Here is a 20,730-nt window from a genome sequence, read left to right as displayed (position 1 = left end):
AGTCAATCTTAACTCTCTTCTCTCATACTCAAATCCACCGCAAATTTCTGTTAGCATGACCTTTAAAAAATAATGAGAAACTGATAGCTTCTGGTCATCTTCACTGTAACTTCTTGCCTAGAAACCCATTCTCATTTAGAGTGCCATAGGTGCCTCTTAATACTGCAGCCAGAGTAATTGTTTTAAAACATGTCACATCTGTAATTCCTCTCCTGAAAAAGCTCAATGGTGTTACATCTGGCTGGCTGAGCATAAAAAACAAATACATATAATGGCTTCTAATTTCCCATGGCTTATACCTGGCACATCTATACTACTCCCTTAGTCACTTCTACTTAAGGCCATGAAACTGGCTCTTTCCTGTGTCTGAATTACTCTTCCCCTAGAGAGCAGCATCTCCTTCCCTCCTGTGTTTAAGTGTGCCTTCTCACTGAGGATTGACAGCTTTATGTAAAATTTCACCCACTCGCCTTTCTCCCCCCCAACTTCCATCCCTATCCTGAAACTCCTAATCCATTTTTTCTCCCTTGATTCTGTCACCTTTTAACATAATGTTAATTAACGTGCTATATTTAAAGTCTTTTCCTTTGGTATAATGCAAGCCTCTAAGGGCAAAGATTTCTATCCTTTCCTTTTATTTTTTACATAGTCAATAGTCCATAAATGTGGTTGAATAAATGAATAACAGTCCAAACCTATTCTGATTTTTTTCCAGGATATTTTATGGTCATTTGAGTGACTTTGGCTAGATAATTCATCTATAATTTAATTTTTAATATTTTAAAATATGACTTTAACTCTATTTCCTCCAATAGATAACTATCACATCCACATTTATGGAATAATTTTGCTTTCTACACCAAATGCCAAATTCATCACATCCTTATGTGAATAAATGTGATAGATCCTTTTCAGGATTCTATATTTTTCTTTATTTATTTATGAACTAGTATACCTTACATGGACTGTAGTAGTAATAACTGTGGTGTCAGAGTATTTGTCCTGTCTGGTAGGACAAATGTCTGTTTGTTGTATAATTGACAATTCTTGCACATTTAATGTTTTAGACGAAATTTAAGTCAGCTTAAAGAGTTTCTTAAAAACCACATTGGACTTTTCTTTGAAATTGCATTATTTACATTCATAGATTTTGGAGAAATCATCATTCATTTTTCATTAATTCACTAAGCATATCATTTTTGATTGACGTCTATATGTCAGAATTGAATTACATATATGAAAGCTACATACAGAATTTAAAATTTTCTAAAAGTCAACTGAAAAAAGAAACAGGTAAAATTAATTTTAACAGTATCTTATTTAACTAAATATGATTAAAATATTAATCATTTCAACATGTAATCTATATAAAAACTAATGCCACAAGGCACTGAAGTAGACAGCGGGGTATGATGGTTGAAGAAAGCAGACAGAATTTTGTCCTTCTGTACCTCATGTCTTCTTTACGGTACTGAAACTTCAGATTCTCAGCATTGTAAAATGTCTCCTTATTTACACAATTCTTTTAAGCTCTGTAAAATTAATAAATTCTCAAATACCTCTAGCACATTTTTTTATTTATTCCTAGGGTTCTGTCTTTGTTGTCTTTAACAGTTGATGTACCAGCAGGTGGTGGTAATTTTTTAAGATTTATTTTCTACTTGATTATTGCAATATAAAATGAATAAAATAAATATAAAATCAGTTATTTTACTTTTTTTGTACTCAATCACCTTATTACATTCTTTATACTTTTAATCACTGTTTAGCTATCTGGAAATTCATAGAAAAAAATCATATCACTTACAAATGTGAGATAAATCTTTTCCCTGCTAATATTTTTTTATAGTGGTTTGGTTGAAAATGTTACAAAATGTTTTGATGTTTGTTGTAGAATTCCGATAGTTTTATTAAGATGAGAAATTTTGTATCTCTTTCTAGACCGGTAACTTTTTACAAAAAAACAGAAAAACGCGAATCTAAGAACACACATTTTAAAAGCTAAGTTTAAAGCTAAGCTCCATGCTTAGGACTGTGAGTGGCTTCAGCTGTAGGATGTTGAGGCTGGAAATTTCCCATTTTCCTGCAGAATCTTCAAGTGCCAATATGCTAAGTTCCCCCCCCCACCCTGGGGATTATTCAACTGGGGAGAGAGAAAAGCAATAATTGATCAGCATCTTGGGGTATAAATGCCCAATTGCTGGCATTCTGTGTATCTTAGGGAATTAAGATCTAAGACTTTAACTTAAATCTCTGGTTTTCAGATTTGCTTAGAGCCTTGAGTCTTTGTTCAATTTCTCCTGAAGAAACACTTTGATTTTATACCTAAAAAGAGAGCCAGGGTGGTAGCTGGCTGAGGTGAGGAGGGTTAGCCTGTGCTGTATACTGACTTCTAAGTGAATCCTACTGATTTCAGCCTGTCAGCTAATTTCGGCCTTCTCCTATATCAAATTTCTGAATTCTAAGATAGAAGATTTTGCCAGGCTACTATGATAAATTCTTTTCTTTCCATATTCTGTACAGCATGCCCTGCAGCGGGGATCCCCAACTCCCTATCCATGGCCTGTTATGAACTGGACTGCACAGCAGGAGGTGACTGGCTGGTAAGCGGTAAGCGAGCAAAGCTTCATTTGTATTTACAGCCACTGCACATCACTCACATTACCACCTGAGCTTGGCCTCCTGTCAGATCAGCGGGGGCATTACATTCTCATGGGAGCACGAGCCCTCTTGTGAACTGCACATGCAAGGGATCTAGGTTATGTGCTCCTTATGAGAATCTAATGCCTGATGATCTGCCACTGTTTCTCATTACCCCCAGATGGGACTGTCTAGTTGCAGGGTGGCAGGGAAAAAGAGTTCAGGGCTCCCACTGATTCTACATTATGGTGAGTTGTATAATTATTTCATTATATATTATAGTGCAATAATAGAAATAAAGTACACAATAAATGTAATATGCTTGAATCATCCTGAACCATCTGCCTCCATCACTCCAGCCCATGGAAAAATTGTCTTCCATGCAACTGGCCCTTGGTGCCAAAAAGGTTGGGACCATGTCTCTGTAGTCTGTAGCTTCCTCTGCCATTGTAAATCAGTTCCTGTTTCTCTACTTGCTTTTAGTCATTAAAAATTTTGGTTAAAATCTTCAAATCTACAAAAATGTAGATATCCTTTTCCCCATTTCTTGTGCACTGATGCCTTTCTATTTATTTATCATAATTCTAGTGAGGTCTCCGGAGAAATGGAGAAATGAGTGATAAAACATGTTCAGTCAATCTGCTATTTAAAACTGAAGTTGCTTTCATTTTATGAACTTCATAAATGAGTTATCCATATAGTTTGGAGTTAATTATGTATTTTACTATTTATATGTTCTTCTTCATTCTCTTTTCTTCGATTCAGTTTTTTGTTTTGCTGGAGAGCATACTTTAATAATTAATCAAGGGGAAGGAGTTAGTTTTCAGCTGCCTGATTCCTTGAATTTCTGAAAATGTATTTCTTTTGCATTCATATTTGAACATAATTTAGATGAGTCTAAACTATTTTCCATAAGCCCTTTATAGGCATGATTTAATGTTTTCTGTAATACTGGAAGTTTTTATTATTTTCTTACTCTGTTTGTTAGTTTATGGAATTTTCCATTTGTTCCTGGGTATTAACAAATTTCATCACAATGTCTCTAGGTGTTTTTTTTAATTATAATTTTAGTACTTATTGGCCCTTTTCACATAAAGACTCAAAACTGTTCAGATTAGTAATTTTAAAAATTATTTTTCCAGTTATTTATTTGGTGGGAATTAAATATTCATTGACTTCTTACATCTATTCTTCACATCTCTTAACTTTAAATATAATATCTTTATGTAATTTTCTAATACATATATACATATATACACATACATATATACAAAATTACATATACATATATACATATTTATATGCCTATGTATTAATATATAGATTATATCTATATATACACATATATACATATATACACATATGTGTATATACATATGTATGTGTATATATAATATATATGTTATATAACATATATACACATACATATGTATATATAATATATGTATATATTATATATTATCTATACATATGCATATGTATAGATGATATATAATATATACATATGTACATGTATATATACATAATATACATATGTACATGTATATATATTATATATATATTATATATTATATATTATATATATATTATATATATTATATATTATATATACATGTACATATGTATATTATGTATTATATATAATATACATATGTATATAATATATAATATACATATGTATATATTATATATTATATACATATGTATATATTATATATTATATACATATGTATATATTATATATTATACATAATATACACATGTATATATTATATACATATATACATATCTATGTATAGACACTAATGTATATAGACACTAAAATATAACTAATGGATATGTATATAATTAATGTATATCTATTTATATATGTATATATGTAGTTTTTTCTGATTTTTTTCTTTTGCCTGTGTTTTGAGGAAATTATCTGTCTTAATCTTCTGGTTCATTAACTTAATTTTCAGCTACAGTCTTTCTACCATTTGACCTTGAGTCAAGTTTCCACCTGCCTGCTCTCTTTTTTTCCATCTACCCATATGACTTATCTGCTGCTTCAGAACAAATTGCTCCAAGACCTGATATCTTAAAAAAGAAAACAATTATCTCATAGTTTCTGTGTTTCTGGAATACAGGCATGGCTTAACTTGCTTCCTCTGCCTTAAATTATCCTGCAAGACTGCAGTCAAGATGTGGCCAGGGCTGAAGTCTCATTTAAAGGCTCAATTGAAGGAGTACCTACTTTCAAGCTCACTCATGTGATTGTTAGCAAGGTTCAGTTTTTCATGGGCTGTTGGAGAGAGATCCTCAGTTTTTCACTAGCTATTGGCTGGAGGACTCCATCAGCTTTTTGCGATGTGTGCTTCTTCGTAGGGCAACTCACAACATGGCAGCTGACTTCCCTCATAGTAAACAAGTAAGACAGCAAAAGAAGTACCGCACGCTGGAAACTGCAGTCTCTTTGTAACCTAGCTTTGCAAGTGTTATCTATCATGTTTGCTATATTCATTTATTAGAATTGCTAAATCCAAACAATACTCAAAGTTAAGAAATTACATAAAGGCATAAATACCAGGAGGGGGGAATCATTGGGAGACATCTTAAAGGTTCCCTACCATACACCCCCTCCCCATTATGTTCATTTTAATGGCAAAAGATTCTGATTGGTTTTTAAATAGTGATCAGTTAATTTTTAATAAATGTGAAATCATTCTAATTTCTCAGAGGATGCTATTTATAATTAATTTGAGCACGTCTTCTGATTCTTGCAATAACTGTTTTGTTCAGTGGTCAGTTCTGATTGTTTAGCATGACTGCTTAGTGATTATGGCATAGTTTTTCACATTTATAACTAAGACTAGTTTGGTTGGTATTGCATGTACCCAACAAGAGAAAAATCTATATTGTGCTGGTAGAGAATACAAATACTGATTTTAAGATTCTGCCACTATGGTCATGCAGAGAAGGGCTGGACAAAGATGGAGCCTGGCAGGTCCACACAGCATCTGTCTCCTGAGTGCAGTCGAAAAGTTATTTGAGAAACTCCTCTTTTTCTCTCTAGAATCAAAGCTCATGCTGGGTGTTTTCTGCCATTAAATAGAGAAGACTCTTTGAGATGTAACCTGAGGGCAGCTTCTCAGAGAGGAGCCTCCTGCAGCTGTTCCTGTGGTCTTTAATTAATTACATGGTACCTGCCCGATGGCTCACTGAATTTTTTCAATCCGACTGGCTTTGATTTGAGGTTAGGCCATGGCTTTTTCAGGAAAAACTTTCTTCTTTAGTTTCTCTCTCTTTCCTATAGAGATTCTCAGGCTGCACTGTCTGTTGAGTTTTCTGGTGAAGTCAATATATTTCCTTTTGTTATCTAGAATTTCTTTAACTCTTGGTCTCTTAGTGAAACCATTTCTGGTTTTCTAGTGACCAAGATGGTGTTAATTCCCCTCAGCTTTGCTAAACTTTAGACAGGCTTCTTCCTGACTCTAGATCCCTGATCTCCCTTTTCTTAGAGCATCTACTTTAGAAAACTTAAAATTGCATTTTTTTTTTCTGCTTAGTTAAGATACAAATTTTCCTTGAGCCTCTAGTTACTCTTAAAACCCAGGAACGTCTTGCTCAAGGCCCTGAGAGCCACTTCCTAGAAACATAATCACGGAAGGAAGGAAATAGTGCTTCTGTATCCCAATCTCTGTGAGAAGCTAGGAGCTTAATTTCAATAATTAGTTAGCAAATACTGATGTCCTAATCACACTCACCAACCTCTTGGATGTCTTGGAGTACCCTTTCCAGTAACTTAGCACAGTATTCAAAAACTCATATTTTTTCTTTAAGCACAGTTGAATTCAGTCTATCTCTCCTATTACAATAGTCTTAAATAAAATCTTGCCCATTTAACTCCATCCTGTGTAATTTTTCTTTGACATCAGAGCTGCTCTAAATTTATACCTATTTTTAGAGTTTGTTCTATCATTTCTATGAAATGTTGCACAAGCCAGAGGTAAGTGTGCATAGTGAGACTTCTGGAATTGGCAGTGCTAATTCAATTATTATATTTTAAAAATTCATTTGTCACTGATTAATAAATTGCTAATGTTTCCATTTTATATAGCTCCTGGATTCTCCCAATGTTCTTCTTTAATTTCAGCACTTTATTTTTTTCAGAGCAAGTTCATAGTAATATATTATTTTTATAATAAGGTATGTATTTTGTAAAATATTTTTCTGTTTAACTTCAGAATTTAGAAAATCAACTCATAAAATTTAGGATATCTAAAATTACATGTTACATCATATACTTCTCTATGAGTCTAAACTTTCTATCAAAGATATCTGAATATAACACAGATAAAAATTATAGAGGTTTGGAGACTTCTGCTTAAAATTTTATCATAATACTCCAAGTCTTTATGCCAATTTGAAATTAGATCCTCTGAATTTAGTGGTGTCAGGCCTGTTTTTAGTTTGGTACTATTATACATTTGGCTTAACCCCTCTAGCCCGTATCTTGTATGAGCTCAAATATTCTTGCCTAAATATTTTCTAGTTCCTGTGGATTTCTCATGAGGACTTTAGTTCTGGCTTTCAGTTTATTTGCATTTTACTCCCCAAGTGATGCTCTTCCTCAACTACCCACTAACCCAGATATAGAAATCACTTTCTCTTGGTTATCCCTCGATCCCCACGCCCACAAACCACATGCACCTGATATTTGTGTGTATAGGAAACATCCTTAAGGAGCTTTGGTTTTACATTAAAGCAAAACAAATAATCTAAACCTTATTGTTAGACATGTATTTCCATAAAAGTCTACAAACTTCTCAAAAGCAAGAATCTTTCATAAGATATCTGTTTATTATATATTCCAAATTTCTATTAGTGTGCTTCTCTCTGCTCTGTCTCTCGATGTCCTTCATATAATTTTTGTTTTTCTAGGTTTTGCATTCCTTCTAGTCAGGGTCCTCTTCAAACCCTTTTCCAAAGAAATTTAGCTCTCAATTCATTGTGCATTTCTAGAGCCAATTTTATATAGCCAAGACTCTTTATTGGCTCAAAGTCTTGCTCTTTAGTTGGTACAAACTGATTAAATTTTTTTAAATTCTGGTTTTCAGTTCTACTTTTGAAAATTAGTAGCTATGATCAGTATGAATTATAAATGTTATTTTGCTATGTTACAATTAAAATTGTCTAAACATTCTTATAAGGTCATTTTTTTTTTTTTTTTGAGACGGAGTCTTGCTCTTTTGCCCAGGCTGGAGTGCAGTGGCGCGATCTCGGCTCACTGCAAGATCCGCCTCCCGGGTTCACGCCATTCTCCTGCCTCAGCCTCCCGAGTAGCTGGGATTACAGGCGCCCGCCACCATGCCCGGCAAATTTTTTGTATTTTTAGTAGAGATGGGGTTTCACCGTGTTAGCCAGGATGAGTCTCAATCTCCTGACCTCGTGATCCACCCGCCTCGGCCTCCCAAAGTGCTGGGATTACAGGCGTGAGCCACCGTGCCCGGCCATAAGGTCATTTTAAAAATGCCTATAACTAAAGGCCAGAGAATATTTCAGCTTTAATTTTCCTGCTAATTATTCTGTTGCTGAATATGGTATGTTGTCATAGGATCAGTGGAACAGAATAGTTTCCTAAATCTCCTTTTTTTAAAATTATAAGCTTTCTTTGTTTTTACATGGATATGTCTACTTTGCTTGGCCAACTTATTTCCATGTATTTTTTAAATGAAAACCTATATTAAATATATTTAGAAATTAATTTCTGTTTTCTTAACTAAAGGAAAAAGAAATCATTACTTAAAAATACAAAAAAGTCTGTATCATTTGAAAAGCAAAAGACTAAAATTAATGAAGCATTTATTCTTAGGAAACTAGAAGGACAAATACAACAAAATAATTATAAGGAAAGGAAAAGATAAAGATAAAAACTGATAGTTAGAAAACAGATAATATTCAGAAAAAGTAGAAGGGAAACAGAAGCAAGTGGAGATAAAACCTGAAACTAGTAAAAGAGAAAAAAGACAATACAATAGATTAATAGATAAATATCTGAACTAGTTCTTTTGAAAAATATAATTAATACATGTTGAATTATTTAATCAAGAGAAAATATTGGAGGGAGTGGAGAAAGTACAGAGGCACAAAATAAGAAATAGGAAGGAGAATTTAAGTACAGATTGTAAAATGTAATTTTGCTCAATATATCCAAAGTAATTGAAAACCTGCATGAAATGGGTGATTTTCTAGAAAGAGGATAAATTATTTTATACCTCTGGAATTTGGAGAGTTTTTCTCAGCAAGAAATAAACCTCAAAAGATGAAAAAAATAAATATTGATATACTTATCTATAAGTTTTTTGGCAATAGGAAAATAAGGTAAAGAAATTTGAAAGGCTAATAATCAATTGAAGTAAAAACCCTTGCTGACAATAGCAAAACCAAAAACAAATAAACAAAAAAGCTACTTTCTTTAACAGACAAAAAACTCATACAATCAATGAGAAAAAGAATATCAATCTAATAGAAAAATTGACAAAGAACACAAACTAGTAGTACACAGTACACACAGAATAAATGGTTAGAAAAAATAAAGTCAGTGTCATTATGAAATAAATACATGCCATCCATTTTTTATCTATCAGATTGACAAAAAATTACTTGACAGATTATATTTGGAGACAGTTTGGGAAACAAACTTTAGTGAACTGTGCATGTAAATTCTCATCCTTCATGACAATTTGCAATATTTACCAAAATTGAAGACACATAGCCTTTAACCCAAGCAATGCTGCTTCTAATGAGCTGACTGATCTTCAAAGCTACTGACACATTTGAGCACAATTACATGTACTAAGTAGTTCATGGTAGCAGTGATTTATGGAAAATGCAAATTGGTTTGTCTAATTCTCCTACATTTGTTGAAAAATATATCTACAAACACATATATGGTTGTATAAACATAATATTTCTGGAAGGACACAGAAAAATTGGCAGTACTAGGTACCCTCTACAGAGAGAGTTTGAGGGGGACTCACTGGGAGAAACAAGATTGAATTTTTACTATCGTCCTTTTGGTTCTAAATGTTTTCTATTTGCAAATGTTGTTTTTTACATAACAATCAATTAATATGACAAAACCTAAAATGAATGAGATAATGTGAAATGCACAAGCATATTTTACAATGAAATCCTGTGAAGTGTTTAGCACTATTGACTCAATGGTTCCTTAAAACATTAGCTAAGAGTTTGTTTTTCAGCACCTATTCCTGTGTCTACCAGCTCTATCAATAGAACTCCAATTAAACTCCTCTTAAGCTAATTTAGAGAGTCAAATACCTTGAGTGTTTTAAAAGAGAAACTCGATCATTGGTCATTTACTTTTATTACTTAGGGTTTATTTTACTTGAGTCATTTATTATTCCTGGGCAATGCACTAGGACTGATAAGTCATTCTATTTTAAATCGCATTCAATTCATGTGGTCATGTTTGTTAACACAAATGAAATTTAAGGTCTGTTAGAATCTAACATGGGTAAAATTTATGAAAATATTTTAGTTCACATAAAACTTTCTACAGAGGCACATTTGGGGCTTGAATACTTGGCTTTACCGATTTGAGTACAGATGATGGTTATATCCCTGTGCCAGATTAATAATTTCAATATATTTGAGCTCTAAGTATACTCTGAATTGGTCTTAGGCAAAATTGTGACATATGGAGTTTGTCCTCATCACATTCTTATTTGAGTTTCACATTGTCACTTATGCATTTAGTGAATCTTATCAAACTGCCCTGTTCTTTCAAATTCTATCCTCCCATGAAACCCAACTATCAGAAAATTGTTCATTTTTATCTTATTCCAGTAATAAGATCTAACATTTATTGAACACCTTAATACATGCCAAGGACTGCACTAGGGACTTTATCCACATAACTTTATTTAATCCCAACTTTTTCACTGCTGAGGGGAGTATAGATTGGTATGGTCATTTTGGCAGCCTGTATTAAAATAAAAATGTTTAGTTTATGTTGCATCAATTCTTTTCTTTGTTTTAACTCTAGAAAAAATGCTTACATTTGCATATTAAGATATCTTCAAGGAACTTCATTTCAATATTGTTTACTATGGTTAAAAATAAAAAACAGAATAGGTACTTTTTAATTTGAATGTCCACAGGAAGCAATGTGGGGATGAAAATATTATAGGACAGCTTAGAAAATAATATTACCCTATATGTACTAACCTGAATATAATTCCAGAAAATATGATGAATAATAAAACAAGTAAAAGAACATTACATGGAGTATAAGAGTGTCTATCTATCTAAACACATGTGAGACAAAATGATCTACAAAATTAGTTATAATTGCCTAACAAAGTTCTGAAATAATATATTTTAAAAAATCAATAAAAGTATCACTCAGATTATAATTAGGACTTGGGATGGTGATTACAGGGAATTTTTATCTATGTTGCTTGAATTTTTACAAAAATAATATATTTACATATTTTAAGTTAAAAAAATTGTTTGAGAGCTGCTCTCCCTGACTTATGAAAGAGTCATAAAAGAAAGACTATTTTCTTTCAAATATTATTGCTGAAGATACATAATTTCCCCCTTTTGTCTTTGTTGCTTGAGACTCTACTGGTAAATTTATTTGCAGGAGGAAGTGGCCCAGGGTAAAGAGGAAGGAGCAACTCTAAAGCCAGTTTCTTTTTTACCTCTGGGATTATTTAATCTAGATAGCAAAACTGACAATTAGGTATGTTTATTATTCATTTTACAGATCAATCAACTGAAGTTATATAATTTGCCCAAGATTCCATTGCTTATTAGTGTGAATACATAACAACAAAACATGGGTGTAGAATAAAGCTTCTAGCCTTTGGATCATGCTTATTCTTCAGCAGAATTCGTGGAAATTGGACAAGCCTACTACTTTTCTCTCTTCCTCAAACGTTCTTGCTGTTTACTGACCAAAGTGACTATTTGGGGCATACACACACACACACACACACACACACACGAATTTGTGGAATTCTCTTCCCTTGAGTGTAAATTGGACCCATGACTTACTTCTGATCAATAGAGTGTTGCAAAGGTGAGGGGGATGCCACTCCTATGGCCACATTACCTAATATAAGAATCCATCTTGCTAGCAGGCTCAATGTAGAGATCCTTCTTTCTGGCTCGATGAGACGAGCCATGTTGAAAAAGTCTATGTGACAAGCAACTGTGGATGGCATCCAGGAGCCAGCAGCAGCCTCTGGTCAAAAGCCAGCAAAAAACAAAAAAAAAAGAAAAACACCAAAAAACAAAAACAAAAAAACCTGTAAACTCTTAATCCTATGCCTGTAAGAAAATACACTCTACTAACTGAATGATCTTGGAAGCAGATTCTTCCCCAAATAAGAATGTAGCCCAGCCAACACATTTTTGGCAGCCTTGGGAGACCCTAAGCAGAGAATCCAGCTAAGCCTGGTGTCCAGAAACTGTGAGACAATAAGAGCGTATTGTTTTAAGCCAGCGAATTTGTGGTAATTTATTACATAGCGATAGACAACTAATACAATCAATCAACCATAGATTACCATAAATGAGATCCAAATCTCCTGAGAATTAGTCTTGGCGATTTGAAAGGGTAGCAGGAGGCAGAAACTAGCTCACTGGATAGCAAAGGGTGTAAGTAGAGCTGCCCCTAAGAGGATAACAAGTGTGGAAAGAGGATTTTGACTAAAGACTGCTGATGATGAACTTTGCTCACTTCACAATTTTACCCAAGGCCCTGTAGTGAATACTGATTGGATGTCTTGATTCCAGTTTTGAATAGAAATAAAGGACTCCAGGAAAGGAAATATTTGTGTGCGTGTGTGTGTGTGTGTGTGTGTGTGTGTTTTCTGTGTAAGTATTAAATCTCTCCACCAGTTTAAGTAATATGAGTAAGGATTGGCAGCTGAAGGTTATAGAAGCATTTGCTTTTGAACTTGTTATCAAGATATTACAAATCACAGATACCATGAGATACCATGGCCCATTGGTCAAAAACTTTAATTATTTTCTAATATCACACTGACCCTGATCATTTTATTCTATCCCTCCTAAGGTGATGTCTGTGCTTTGGCATAATTATTCTGCCACTGTGGATTTTCAGAACTGCTTCATTGAATCTCTTTCTCAGTGATGACAGGGAAATTATACTTCTCTTAAGCAGTCTCCTCTTTCATTACACAGTGCAATGCTACTGGCAAATTTTCCAGACCCTATTAAATGTCAGATAATCAACTTTCTCATGGTATCAAGGATCTCAAAGTTTAAGCCTACTTGTCAGCCCTATTCCTTCAATTTTTAAGAAACGCAGAAATAATTACTCACGGATCCGGTATAAGAGAGGTTTATGTATCATTTGTACTTAGTAAATACATGAAGTGGAAAATGAGTAAGTCTTGCCTGTAAAAGTCTTCATCTGTCAGCCTAATGTAGTGTGAGGTAGAAAGAACATGGAACTTGGAATAAGGTAGACCAGGAATTGAACTTGGTTCTGCCACTTGCTTTCTGTGTCTGTTCTCCTTCAGCATCAGTTTCCTTATTTGTAAATAATGATGACAATATCTGCCTCAGATATTGCGCTTGAAGACTGGGGAAGGCAAGAATATTAACACTGTAGATGACTAGTCTTAATTCAAAAGAAGCCTCAGGGTCAAACAGAATTGGATTAAATGGCATTGAAGGGTACATGCTTGTTAAATCTCTATCTTTTTGCTTTCTGAATCCTAAGTTAGAAATTACATAAATAGTTACTTTTACTGAAGCCTTAATAGTCACTGTCCCCTCTGGCTTCTATCTGAAATCTTTTCGTGACCTGGAATAACTTCCTCCAAGTACTACATTTTTATTTGTCTCAAAGAGGAGGCCTGACAGTATTTCCTATTGGGTTGGAGCTTATAAGTCTGATAAAAAACCTGAAGGATAAAAAGTGCCTATTTATTTTGTCTTATATATAAATCTGTGCAACTTCAAATTTTTGATGTAAATGTCCTAGATGATGGGAGAACTCAAAGACTTAAAATATTATCATGGTGAGGAGTGATAAATCTGGAACAGCTTGAGGTTATAATTTAGTTGAAGCTGTTTTCAATCATGGAATGGAATGTCAAGAAAAAAAAGAAAGGAAAAAATAAAACCTGGAAAGGCAAATGTGACAAACGCTCCTCCTGTCTCTTGTTGAAGGCTCTAGTTGTTCCATATAGAATGTGGAATGTTGTAATGACTGGGATGCAGAAGCATGCATGGAATCAAGAAGACGGTAGATTAAATGTGTAAGGGCTGATTTACAGAATCTCTGTCAATTATGCTTCCCTTGCTCCCAGATCTATTATTTGCCCTTCGCTGTCCTTTGTGTGCACCACAGCCTCTGTCTAAGTACTGTGTCACCCGTTCTCTAAATACAGTGCTTTATAAATACTAAACTTTTCCTTTCTTTGGTCTAGTTTTTCCACTGTTAAGAAATCGTATAATTTTTCCAAAAGTCAATAATCTCATGAGGTAAGAGTCTTAAAAACTTAAAAATGAGAACCCAAAATGTGTTCATAACTCAAATTTATTCACTAGTTTCCACATCTATGGTGTCACACACATATTTCAGGTTGAGCAAATGCTTATTTTGTGAATGAATAAATAGCCTGTCATTTGAGCTTTAATGGGCTCTGCTGTGTTTTAATGAGAGGAGGATCCAACCAGCCTGTGTCTAGAAAAAAGTTAACAGGATGTAACTGACCATATCTGGAGCCATATGGCAAAGCAAAACATTTTCACATGAAAGCTTGCCAAGATGTGAATTGCCTTGCTACCATGTGAAGCTACATTCTAGCTTTAAAAAAAAGACTTTACATCTTTCAGGTATATGAGTTAAATTATATTCATGATTCTTCAGATAATGAGAGATGATACTTTTATACAAATATAGACAGTGACTCAGGCAAGCACATTTATACCTACATTCATGGACCTGTAAATACACTCAAATAAAGGCTAGAGAGAAACTGTTACAGTGAATCTTGGTGTTTGCAACACCATCTCAATCGTGTTGACTGAGACTTGGGCAAAAAGAGAGAAAGACAAAGAGGACTTAATCACATAACACTGAGTCGTTGAAAAAAATTGTGTCTCATTTGGGCCGGGTTTTTTCAAATATGTGTGACTTAACTCCCACGACAATCCTTAAAAATAAGCATTATTTTTTTAATTTCCAGATACAGTTCAGGGGTGTTAAATGATCTGCCCAAGGGCACACAGCATATATATACAGAATTTGTATCTGACTTGGTGCCCGTGGCTTTAAACACAACACTCGTCTGTCTTCAGAGCATTAAAATACCATGTATCTACAGCCACACTACTCAAACTAGGTTTGGGGGTTGTTCATTACCCTCCCTGTTCTCATAATACCTTTGAAAAGCAGTATTTGAATTCACTCCTGCTGCTATAGCAAAATACTACAAACTGGCTAATTTATAAGTAATAGAAACTTATTTCTTATAGTTCTGGATGTTGGGAAGTCCAAACAAGATCATGGTGCTAGCAGATTCGGTATCTGATGAGAGCCTGTCTCATCCTAATGGCATCTACTCACAGTGTCCTCACATGGCAGAAGGCAAGAGGATGAAAGGGGAGAACAAGGAATGAACGATCTTCCTCAAGCCCTTTTATAAGAGCACAAATATTATCAATGAAGGCGGAGCCTAGTCATGGCCTAATCATCTCCCAAGGACCCCACCTCTTAATACCATCACCTTGAGGGGGTAGGTTCCAACATAAAATTTTGAAGGAATGCATACATTTGAGCCACAGCAGACAGTAATTAATCTATTTCATGGAGTCCTCATAATTCCTGTAGTCTGGGAGGAAATGAATACAAGTCTAATGGGAATGAGTAGGTTGAAAAAAACTGCTCAGTAGGGCAACAGGATGAAGCCAGTCTGTCTACAACACAATTATTCAATTTTATCACCAAAGATAATAGAAAGGACGAAAGGACCTAGGTTCAAATTCTGGCTTATTGTCAGTTCTTCTGATCCAGAATGAGACTTCCCATGCCCTAGAATAAATATATATGTATGTATAGTTTTCTATAATATGTAATATTATAGAAAATGTTATACAAAATATATATTAATATTATATTATACTATGTATAATATTAATATGCTGCATGTTCAATTGCAAAGCACAGAATCTATGAAAGTAAAAATATATAAATGTAACTTAAAGAGAAAAAATGGCTTCCATAATTGAGATTTGGTAGTAACCCACTCATGTGTTGGAGATTAATCAGCCGTGGAATATGGAGAAAAGAGGGTCAAAGGGTGTGTATTAGATACCTATTCATGTACTCAGGTTCCCTCAACTGTATGCACCATCCAGACCCATGGACACCACCAGGGACTGACAAGTCACTTGACCAGAGTTGCTAACCAGGCCCTTTTTTGTGTCTCTACTGCACAGCTATGGTGAGCGGCTTCAGCCTGTGGTTTCTGGCTTTTCCTGCTATTTTCATGTTTAAATGAAGCCCACTCTACAGAGTATGAGGTTTGGCATCTCAAATGACTCCCAAAGTTTCCAGATGACAAAACCCAGTAGTGTGGGAGATTCCTTGTACTAAGAGCATTGATCAATGGAAAACAGACAGTGGGAAGGAACCAGGCAGATGTATTCTCCCTTATTTATTTTTACATGGATGTCTCTGAGACATGGTTACTCCAAGACACATGCCACCCTGCTGTCAAGCAGGTTCTCAACACCCTGGTTTCCATTCAACCTGTCTGATACTCGGAGAATTGTTTCCTGTGGCCCTCCCGCAACCCATACCAAGCCATAGACCACCTCCTGTGAGCACACTTCACACGCCCTTTCTCTTGGTGCCTGCCTGCCATACTGAATTTGTGCTCACTCCATGGTTGCTTCCTGGTTTTACAGTGACTGTGGACCAAGTCTGGCTTGTGGAAACTTGTGAACTTCTACACTGTCCAATGCACCACAAACACATCTTCAACAAAGTTCGAATTCCTGCCTTATTGTGGGGGTCCCCTTTCTTCTTGTCCTCTCTGGGGTACTCTTCCTCAGCCACAGGGTATTCTTAAGAGTTCTCTCCATATTTTTATAGTTACTTTCCTGTTATAGTTACTAATTCTTTATATTAAACTTTTCCTGTTGAAATTACTGTGTAATTTCCATCCACTGATTGAACTTTGACTGAATCACCAGGTAATATGACCCAACATCACCACAAGACAAAATGGGAATATAAAGTTATTTGAACCTCACTCTCAGAGGCTGAACCTGAATTTTCTCATCTGCAAATGGAAAAAATAATACCTAATTCATTGCTGTAAAAATTAAAGGAGATGATGTCTATAAAACTTTATAAATTTCAAGGTACTCTATTATAGTTTGGAGAAAGCTTGACCTTTTAATGGAAATGAGATTCCCTACAATTTATCCAGTTAACTCCCTCTTACCCTTCAGGTCTCTGCTTGGATATCCCTAGCAGAGACTTATTCATATTGTAGCACCAAAGATGTTTCTCTATCACAGCACTCATTATAATTACCTATTTCTTGAGGTCAGAGGGTCTGTTCTTTTTACTGTCGTGTCTCCAACTTTTAACACTTGATGGTTGGGAGGCATCTTAGAAGTATTTATTAGGTGCATAAAATACATCTGACGGGGCAAGTCAATGTGTCACTGGAAAAAAAGCTAATATAGAATAATTAATATAATTTTTTCGAAAGAAAAATTTTGGAATACTATTCTAAGTACTGAGAATATTGTAAATGAAAGCACAAAAGCATCAAAGTATATGACATTTGTGAGAAATGTGGAGTGGCCGATTGTGCTCAGAGCTTAACTGTGCCTGGAAGGTGACATGTGTCAGCAAGAGATGTCGGAAAAATAAACTGATATTAGGCTGAATGCTGAGCTAATCAGCCTGGACTTAATTATTAGGGCTTTGAGTACCATTGAAGATTTAAAGCAAGATGTAGCATGAAAAGACATAAAACTATGATTCAATTGGTAATTCATAGAGTGTGCAGCAGTTTTCTTTGGCATGGGAGAAGAAGAGGGCTTTAAAGGAAAAAAATTATATAATTATGATTATAATATAATGTAGTATATATTATAAAATATATATTTCATATATTATATATATAAGCACATAATCCAAGGGTTGCCATCCTATGCTATACACTGGGAAAAATTATATATATATATATATGTTTAATGTATGCATGTTTAATATAGATAATATATATTATACATATTATATATATGCACATAATCCAAGGGTTGCCATTCTATGCTATACACAAAGTAAAACAAAAAACAAAAACAAAATCATAAGAAATAGGGACATCCTTCAAGACTTCAAAGACAGCCAAAAAAGAGTAAAATCATGAAATTAATGAACTGCCCTTCAGTGCTAGAATCCTGGGTGAAATGGTCCTAATTGTATTAGTTTGCCCTGGGGACACCTGGGCAGTTGGGTCTGGGGCAATATTCAAATAGAATATAGTATGATTGGTGTATTACAGAGTTGCACAACTTAGTATCCCTGGGCCTCAAAGAGGCAAGATTCTAGGATTTGATTTGTTTTCTTTATGATATGTCACTATAACATAAATGTTAACCAGATCTAAACTTTTTGTTTGTTACTTGCCAGTTGCCATGAAGATTTGTGGGTTTTTGACAACTGCAGAGAACTAAGATGATTTCTGATGACAAGGCTGCAGGCAAAGAGAAACATTTGGAAATTTTAATAAAGTCAGGTTATCTCTATTTAAGGCCCTAATCTGTGATTTTTAGAAGGAACTATTTTGGGGTGTCCTATTTATGAGACGGGAAGAATAAATGTGTGAAAATAGCTATAGATTTTAATCTACTGATATTTAGTTTTGAAAGAGTCCATTTCATGGTCTGCTTAACTGTATCACAGGAACAATCTAACAAGATGAGAAGTGAAGGGAATTGCTATGTTCACATCTTTCTTTGTATTCTAAAACGTGACATTTAAAACTAAAAGACCTTCAAGATTTTACAATTATCATTAAATACTGGCATTGGGAAAAGGACATCTGTTCTTAATCAGCATTTGGGACTTTTCTTGTGGGTGTGTATGTCTGTGCAGAAGGAAAAAGTGGATCTTTGAATCTGTGAAAATATTGGTGATATTATAACAATAAGTAGACAACTGAGTATGAATTACTATGTCATTAATGCAGGCTTCTTGATTAAAGTCAATTTGATTCTATCATTATGATTTATCACATGCCTGAGGCATGCATTAAAGGCTTCAAAGCACACATGCTTAGACTTGTTTTATTGTTTAATTATTTATAAATATTATTGCTTGTTGTAACAAAAATATCTTAATAAAATTTAATAGAAGTTTACTATTTTCTTCATATAAAGTTGTCCTTCTCAAACTTAACTTGGGAAGCTGCCTATTCTCTGCCACTCTCCAACTTATTCTCTCACAAACCACATTAGATAAGAAAAATGATGACACAACTTTTCACATGTATTTACTCACTGAGAGTCTCAGAGCAATTTACAAACATTGATTAATTATGTTTCAGTACATCCCCGTGGATTACATAGCTGCTAATTTTTTCAGCTATGTGCAGGATGTATGAAACTTGTTTACACAATCTTTTTTATTCCCAATTTTGCCGTTGGCTACTTACAGTGTGCAATCCCATGGAGTTAAAAGGGGTTAAGAAGAACATGTTTAGTAAGAAAGCAAGAAGAATCTGAATATAATTAAAGAGCTAAGGTAGAGTGAGTTCTCTGTATATACATATATACATTTTCATGTCTGGAACCATCCTTCTTCCCCAAATACCATGATTTTTAAAAATCTACCTAACTTTATACTTGCTATTTTGTCTGCCTAGGATGCCTTTTTGGCTCTTCAGTCTCACTCCAATCTCCTATAAACTCAACCTTTTAGACCCAAAGTGAGGCCTTCTCTCGTGATATCCCCACAAACAGAATAATGATTTTTTTCTGTGCCAATTAAAATTTACAACATTTACATCAATTTACTTGATATATGTTGTATCAACTTATGTCCAGTCTTGAAAATGGAAACAGAGAGTAATTATTAGGTTGATGTGAAAGTAATTGCGAGTTTTAACATTACTTTAATGGCATAAACTGCAATTACTTTTGCACCCTAATAATATAAAGAACTAAAGTTGAGCGAGAGAAAGGCAGAAGGGGCTTTCTCCAGAAATCAGAATGCTGCCACAGTTCCTTTTGTAGCCCATAGGCCTGTCTTTGCTGCAGAACTGCTAGTGCATCTGGAGTCACTGCTGTAGATTTTATAAGAAGCATTGCAACCACCACGGAGCAGAAGTTACCTCTGTTGCTAATTCTGGAATCACCAATAAAACTGGAATCACCAATGATGTTGGAGCCTACAGTTCCCTCAAGTCTATTCCTGCTGCTGCTATAGAGGCCAGAGCAGAGAACATACATTCTTTTTTTCTCCAAAATGCTAAAATGTCACCAATGCCTTTTATTTTATTAAGGCTTTTATTGGAAAAACCCGATAAGAGTACAATTAGCAAGAGGGGTTTGGAAATGTAGTTTTCTTGCTTTCAGCCTAGCAACAGAGTGGAGAATATAGAACAAGTATAGGGCTAAGAACCAACAGACAAACCACTGGCACATATCTGTCTGTATTTTAGACATAGGATGATTCTTGCTGTTGTAATTGATAATTTACTATAAGGTGGCCAGTCAAGGGAAAAACTAATAGCCATAATTTCGGAAAGGAATTCTGGTGACTTGAAAGTAGTAGTGATCTCTAAGAAGTGGTCAGATATTGGATATATTTCATGATAAGTTAGGAATTTCTGATTGATTGAATGTAGGCATGAGAGAAGAAGATGGCAGAAAGATCTATTTGCCATCACCTGAGATGGGGTGCATTGTAAAAAGAACTGGTTAAGGAGGAGGTGTTGATTATGAACTCAGTTTTGAACTTCGTTGTATTTGAGAAGCTGCTTAGATATCCAAGTGAAGACATTTAGTTGG

This window comes from Nomascus leucogenys, chromosome 14, assembly GCF_006542625.1.
Source record: "Nomascus leucogenys isolate Asia chromosome 14, Asia_NLE_v1, whole genome shotgun sequence".
Taxonomy (NCBI): Eukaryota; Metazoa; Chordata; class Mammalia; order Primates; family Hylobatidae; genus Nomascus; species Nomascus leucogenys.
This window is presented reverse-complemented; position numbering follows the sequence as displayed.